Consider the following 7601-nt stretch of genomic DNA (forward strand, 5'->3'; position numbering starts at 1 on the left):
AGATTAGAGTGTAATAGAAAATTAAGCAATTGATTTGCCGGATGCTAGAAATCAAAGCAGGAGTTATTCCTCCCTTTCCATTAAGGTGAGGGAGGTAGGGAAATGTATGGAGGAGGGGGAACAGGTAAGTGTTATTATGAGGTCAGAGGTTCCTGTGGAATTTCCTGTGTAGAATCATGAAGAAGATCGCACAGTAGGTGGCGCACACATCCAGGCTTGGGGACACAGAGATGAAGCAGCTAGGATTAGCGTTTTGACCAGCTCACAGTTCATTCCTTCTCTTTCCTCAGTAGTTAAATTAGATATCTTTATATTAGATAAAAATACAGGTTTTAAAAGATATATTTACATAGGTATAATCATATATCTGTACGTATATTTAGATATAGTTACATTTATTTAAATAGTAGATATTTAAGTGCTCAGACCATTTTAACTTTCAACTTGGGCTGCTATATTATTTTGGTATTCCCTGTGTAAATATCTCACTAGTGAGGACATTTTGACCCAATTTGAAAGATTTGAAGTATGAATTCTATATTATGAATATACTCTATGAAATCATCTGAGTAGCTTCTCTGTTGAGAATTAGAGAAATAATGACTTCTATAATGTCAAGTAAGAGCAACTTGTGGTAGTTTTGCAGTGAATTGAGGATAAAATAATCTTTTTCCCTTTGGAAATGATTCCTTATTATGGGTAGAAGGGGTTCTCATTGTAATACCCCCACCCCCAAATTTATTTATGTTTTTCCCATCTCCTGCTATGGTGGAGTCACTGGATACAGTTGTAAATTGCACCATTATTTTAGTTACCTCTTTAGTAAAGTGCTTCAAGTTACAAGGCACAACCTAAATTCTGATGGTAAAATGTATATAAATATGTGCCTTAGAATAAAAAATATATAGGGTGGGCAAAAGTAGGTTTATTGGTGACAATAAAGAACTCTGTGCCGAAGTGTACTTGAGTATATCAAGTAGACTACAAGAATGTGTAAATAATGAAGGCCAGCAATGTGAGCACTTACAAGACTGTACCTAAGTGCAGTGTCATTGTGACATTCTTTTGAGTTAATAAAGCTACTGTAATAATCACATTCTACATGTCTTTTTCCATATGAACAGCTGTAAGCCTACCTTTTCCCATCCCTAAATAGGGGTCATGTTTTCTTATTCTATTCAGCTACCCTGTGTCTTTTGATTAGAACATTTTATCCATTTACATTTAAGGTTATTACTGATAGGTACCTCTTTATTGCCATTTTTTTTCTTGATACCTATGTTCCTCTCTTTCTTTTGATTTTTTTCTTCTTAAAGCATTCCCTTTACCATTTCTTGCAATGCTGGGTTGGTGGTAATATACTCTTTAACTTTTTTTTTTTTGCCTGGGAAACTCCTTATTTCCCCTTCAGTTCCCCTTTCTGGATATAGTAGTTTCGAATTCAGGTCCTTGCTTTTCATTACTTTGAATACTTCATGCCACTCTTCTGGCCTGATGTATTTCTGCTGGGAAATTAGCTGACAGTCTAATGGGACCTCCTCTGTCTCTCTCTTGATGCCTTTAAGATTGTTTCTCTGCCTTTAACATGTGTCATTTTAAGTATGATGTGTCTTGGTGTAGGCCTTTGGGTTTATCTTGATTGGGACTCTCTGTGCTTCCTGAACTTGTGTGATTTTTTTCCTTCACCATGTTAGGGAAATTTTCTGTCATGATTTCTTCAAAGGGTACTCTATTCCTTGCTCATTTTTTTTTTCTCCTTCTGGTACCCATATGATGTGGATGTTGTTACATTTCATATCACAAAGTTTCCTTAAACTATCCTCCTGCTTTTTAATTTTTTATTTTGGAAGCTCTAAAAGAAAAGCTCTAGTTTTTTCTCTCGCCATCACTGATTATATCCTCTGCTTCATCCAATCTACTTTTAATTCCTTCCAGTGTATTCTTGAGGTAAAATATGCTATTCATCATTTCCAGCTGGTTGTTGGTGGTTTCTGCTTCCTTTTTCATGCTGTTGTAGTTCCCACTAAGCTCCTTGTAATTCTTACTAAGTTCCTTGAGCATCCTTATAACCATTACTTTGAACTCTATATCTGATAAATTGCTTGCCTACATTTCATTGAGCTCTTTGGAGATTTCTCCTGTTCTTTCAGTTGGGGCCTGTTTCGTTATTTTCCCACTTTGGTCCCTTTGTATTTGCTTGTATGTATTAGATAGATCTGCTATGACTCCCAGTCTTTGTGGGGTGGCCTTATGTAGTAGGTGTCCTGAGGGACCCAATGGTGCAGCCTCCTTGATCTCCTGATGCTCTAGGAATGTCACTGATGTGCATTATGTGAGCCCTCCTGTTGTAATTGCATTTTGATTACTATTGGCAATTTTATGTTTTGGATCAACTTCAAAGGTGGCTGACTGTGAGGCTCAACTCCAACCACATCAAGAAAGCTGTTGTATAGATCTTGACAGAAAAAACACACACAACAACAACAACAACAACAACAAAGGCAAAATAAGAAGCAAAACAACAGAAAGAAAACAAAACAAAACACAAAACATCAACAAAAAATAAGAAAAGATAAAAAAGAATAACAAGTCAATAGAAAAAAAGAATAAGAGGAGAAAAACATGAAAGAAAAGAAAGAAAAGAAAAAGAAAAAAGATCAGGAAAGGAAAACCAGAAAAAAAAAAAGTATCAGGAAAGAAAATAGGATTAGAAAGGAAAGAAATAAGAACTATTATGGAGAAAAAGACAAGAAAAACAACAACAGCAAATTGGATAAGGAAAGAGTGTTGGATCCTTTCTGATGCTGTCCGAAGCTGGACACTTGGTCTGCAGCTACAAGCAATCCACGGTATGTGGCTACCTGTGTCTGCTGGGATTGGCGGAGCCTGGGGCAAACCAAGCCTCACTCTAAGGCCCAGGGCCCAGGGCCCAGGGGCCGGTCAGCAAACGCCCAAGCACCCCCTGGACTGTTTCCGCCTGCTCCGCGTGTTGCTGGCTGCCTGGCTGAGACAGGAAAAGCTGCTGGCAGAATCAGGAGGAGGGGGTTACTGGGTTTCTCATGATGGGGATTTGCCTTTCAGACTTAAGGGAAGATGGTGGTGTTTCCCTGCCCCTGAGCCACCCGTCTGAGTCTGCCCTGGATTTTTCCCTGACCTCAGCAGGGTGAAGCCCCTACTGGTCAGGCCGTGGAGCATAGAAAGCCCAGAATTTGGGTCTGCTGGAGGCTGGGGGTGGGGCGTTTCTATCAGATCTCCCATGAGGTTCCCTTGAAAGTTGGGGAAATGGTCCTGTCCCAGAGCAAGTCGCTGACAACCCCTGAGATCGCCCAGCCTTCCCCAGCCTACGCTGACTCCTCAGGGGGCTTAACACGCAGGGCGGGGCGCGGGGGAATCCAGAGGCCTGGGCCGGCGGCATGCTGGAGGGTGGGGCCAGTTGCTTTTCCTCAGGCTATTGCCCTTGGAGTGGCTGCTGTGAGACGGGAAGATGGTCGGCTGCTCCCCAAAGCCACCCACCCCAGCGTCTCCCCATGCCTCCCCTCCACCACAGCCCCGGGAGTGTCTGTGAACAAGCTTTGCACATTGGCCCCTCACAGGGGGCCTTGACTCCAGTGGGCCCAGCCTCTCCTTGCTGGACAGAAACCCCACCATCCTTCCCTGCTGGATGCTGCGTGGTAGCCTATTGCCCTGGCACTCAGGACTGGGGAGCGCTGTCTGGGGACTAGGCTTCACACCTCTCAGGGGGAACCCCCTGAGCCGAGGTAACCCTCCATATCCTTGGGGTGCTGCCCCGCCCCTTTCCTGACTCCCCTTTCCTGACTCCCCCTTCCTACCAGTCTCGATGTGGCTTCTGGAGTCCTTGGGCAAAAGTCTCCTCTCCAGTTAGTATTACAGGGTGATTGTTCCCCAATTTAGCTGTAACGCCCAGCTTGGTTCTAGAAGGCATTGTAAGCAAGACCCCCCTACTCCACCACCATCTGAACCCTCTGTCAAAATTTCCCCAGTTCGCCCAGTGTGAAATGGAGAGCCAATGGGGCACCAGCTCTAGGTCGGCAGGGCCGTCCTGGGATATCTTCTTGGGAGTCCCTTCAGAGTCGCCAACATACATGTTGAAAGAAATTCCAAACCAGGAGAGTGACCTGCCTCTCTTTTCAGTTTCTTCTTGCCCTCCGCGTGTGAGGGCCAGTGTGAGCCCACAGGTGGGGACTTTAAGAGCCCTTTCTCAGCAAGCGATGGAACGATTGCATGGACGGGCACCCCCTGGGACTGAGCAGGGACCTAATGGCCTCTTTTGCACACTGCAACGCCCTCTTAGGTCCCACATGCCCCACCTTTCTTAAATAGCCCAAGGGCTTCTCAACTTGAATGGTGGCTTGATCTCCCGGTCTTTTCCTCAGATGAAATAGATAACTAGGTTTTTAAAGCTGTTTTCTAATGATCCTGATTTAGTATTCGCAAGTGCATTTCAAAAAGTAATCTCACATTTGGAGACGAACAATTCTGTTTTTGCCAGGTAAGCACTCATTTTCCCCACAATATGTTATTGACAGGCATAAACAAATTTTATGTTAGAACAAATTTCTTCATAGAAATACGTTTAAATGTAAGTGCCACGTCCTTCCATTCTCTGCTCTGATTTTTCATCAATGTGTGTGCCATTACATTTTCTTATATTGTAGCATTTATTTTGAGACATCACATACTTTGTAAGTATAGGTAGCTACCAAAAAGTTGAATTGAATGTTGTTGCTACTTTATCTAAAGAAGTCAGAAATCCTGCCCAGCTGGGGTGGTTCAGTGGTTGAGCATCGACCTATGAACCAGGAGGTCACAGTTTGATTACCAGTCAGTGCACAAGCCTGGGTTGCAGGCTCAATCCCCAGTGGGGGGGGGGGGGGGTGTGCAGGAAGCAGTAGATGAGTGATTCTCTCTCATCATTGATGTTTCTATCTCTCTCTCCATCTGCCTTCCTCTCTGAAATCAATAAAAGTGTATTTTAAAAAAAGTCAGAGGTCTGAAGAGCTATATTTCCTCTGAATTATAATTATGGTGTATACCTAACTGATAGAATAAGTTACAAAGAAGCATGAGTTCTCAAATGCCAACTTGAAAAGTTATTTTAGGGAGAACAATGTATAATCTCATTTTTTCTTCAGATACTAATATTATTTTTAATAAAAGGTTATTATCTAGCATTATTGAAAAGAAATATGAAAAAATGTACAAACCTCAAAACTCTCAGTATTGAAGACTTGGGGATGATAAGGGGATTATTAATATAAAAGGGAGGAAAATACTTCCCTTGGGGAAAAATAAAACTTCAAGCATTAATATATGCCACCTAGATGTTACTAAAGATTCTTTGGAAATAATGTAGAGAAAAGATCATTTTATAGCCTAACCAGGGCATGAAGATTTTCTTTTTTTTCATATCAAGGACTACTGATTTCCTTCTCTAACCCAAGAGAGTGAAAAATTTCTTCCCTCAATGAAAACCCAAAGACTGGTCAGCGCTCAATCCTGCCCCAACTAACCCTTTCATAGTACCTCTGCGCTCTCTCTCCCTTGTGACACACTCCTGTGCAATTCTAAGGTCTTGGTTTTCTTTTCTTTATTTTCCAGGAGGTATTTTATTATTATTATTTTTATTTTAAAATTAAATCTTTACTTTTGAAAGTATTACATATGTCCCCCTTCTCCCCATTAACCCCTTCTAGCCTGCCCCCACCACCTGCACCAGGCCTTCACCACCCATGGGTTATGCATATATGCATACAAGTTCTTTGATCTCTCCCCATCCATCCACCCACCCCTGCCTTTCCTTTGAGGTTTCACAGTCTGTTGCATGCTTCTGTGTCTCTGGATCTATTTTGTTCATCAGTTTATTTTGTTCATTAGATTCCACATATGAGTGAGGTCATGTGGTGCTTGTCTTTCTCCGACTGGCTTATTTCATTTTGCATAATAATCTCCAGGTCCCTCCATGCTGTCTCTTTTTTATTACTTGACGTGCAGCCTATCAAAAGGTTTGACCTTTTACCTGATGGGCAGTTTTAAATCTCAGGAACAGCTTCTAAGATTGGCCGGACTACTGCTTATCACCATTGCACTTCATTGTGTAGTACTGACGGGACCCTTTTGTTGTCTTCGCTCAAGAGCCCTTACCAGGGGATCAGGAGCAATGCCACTGCTGGCTTACCTTCCTTAGTAAAAAGTTGGTTGGAAAAAGACCCCACTCTGACCTGTGAAGTACTGACAAATGCTACTGCTGCAGAGTACGCTGCTTATCATCACATTGATAATCCTACCAACCTAATAAACCCAACAGACGAGGCTCTGCTTCCTGGAATAAATAGCAAAGCCAAAGAACTGCACACCTGGGAGTGGATCTACAGCAAAACTCCAAAGTGCAGTGTAAAAACTTCCTTTAATGTGTTACAGGAACAGGCACACGTGGAAATTAGAGCATTCATAGATGTAAAGTATGGGAGAATTGAAATCTAGAACCTTGAAGCACCTGATCATTGGTTGCCACTGGAAATATGTGGCAAATTAAATTCAAGTTTTCTTGGCCGTAACTTTTGTCCAGTTAAGACTACTGTGCTAACCATTATATTGCATCAAGCATGTCAAACTCAAAGGCTAACACAGGCCAAATAAGTGAGGCATGTGGCCTGCGGCCCGTGAGTTTGACATGCTTGTATTACATAGAACATGTCCAGAAGATGATGAGCTACACGGTAAATGGAATATTCTCTGTGAAAAAAATTAAGGGCATAATGTGATTGCAAGTAAATTGTGTAATGTTGACAACAGGTTCAATGAGAAAATAAACATTTTCAGTGTACGTTGTATGTCTCTTAACATTAAAAGGGCCTAGTCTCCTTCAGTAACTTCTCCCCATTTGTGTCTATCACCTATCCTTGTCTTTTTTTCCTACTGGCATCCAGGATACTCTGTCTCTTTCCTCACTGACTTCATCATTTATTATTTATTTGTTTATTTCGAGAGGACATTTATTAAAGCTGGGGACAGTGAAACAAGGAAGGGCCCAAGAGAGAAGAAGCAGTGGGAGAGTCTCGGCGGGGCTGCTCCGGCTGACTGGACTGAAAAGTCAGAGGAAAGGGGGCCTTGCAGACAGGTTCAGGGGGTGCCCTAGGCCAGCTGCCGATTCCCACTCCTCCCCTGGCTGCAAGTCTCACAGGACCCTTAGCCTTTAGGAGAGAGAAAGGTAAAGGTATGGGCCTGGGGCAGGAGCGGAGGGGAGGAAAGTGCTGCCTGGGCCCCGGAGGGAGGGAGCCTTTCCTGGCTGATTTGATAGCCGGCGTACATTCATGTTTCAGCTCCTGCCTCGGTTACCATCTTGGGATTGTTTACCGTATTGGACACCCTGACCTGAGAGTTCGTTCTTTTTCTTACCTCCAGCCAGGCTTCTGGTCACCAGTGATACCTTAAACTCTAAAGTTATCCCTTTTAGTTGTATCTTCTTATCCTTCCATCCTCTCCCACTAAGTCAAGCCTATTGTGCATTTATAAGCTCTGAACTCTTCCCTAATCTCTTGCTTCATCTCCCTTCCTACCCCAGCTTGAATTACTTCAAGTCC

General features: G+C 42.7%; 1 pseudogene; it reads left to right on the forward strand.

Moving 5' to 3' along the window:
* Positions 1-2377: 2377 nt before the first annotated feature.
* On the forward strand, positions 2378-6769 carry LOC103299685 (lipoyltransferase 1, mitochondrial-like; annotated as a pseudogene).
* The last annotated feature ends 832 nt before the right edge of the window (positions 6770-7601 follow it).

This window comes from Eptesicus fuscus, chromosome 16 (assembly GCF_027574615.1).
Source record: "Eptesicus fuscus isolate TK198812 chromosome 16, DD_ASM_mEF_20220401, whole genome shotgun sequence".
Classification (NCBI taxonomy): Eukaryota; Metazoa; Chordata; class Mammalia; order Chiroptera; family Vespertilionidae; genus Eptesicus; species Eptesicus fuscus.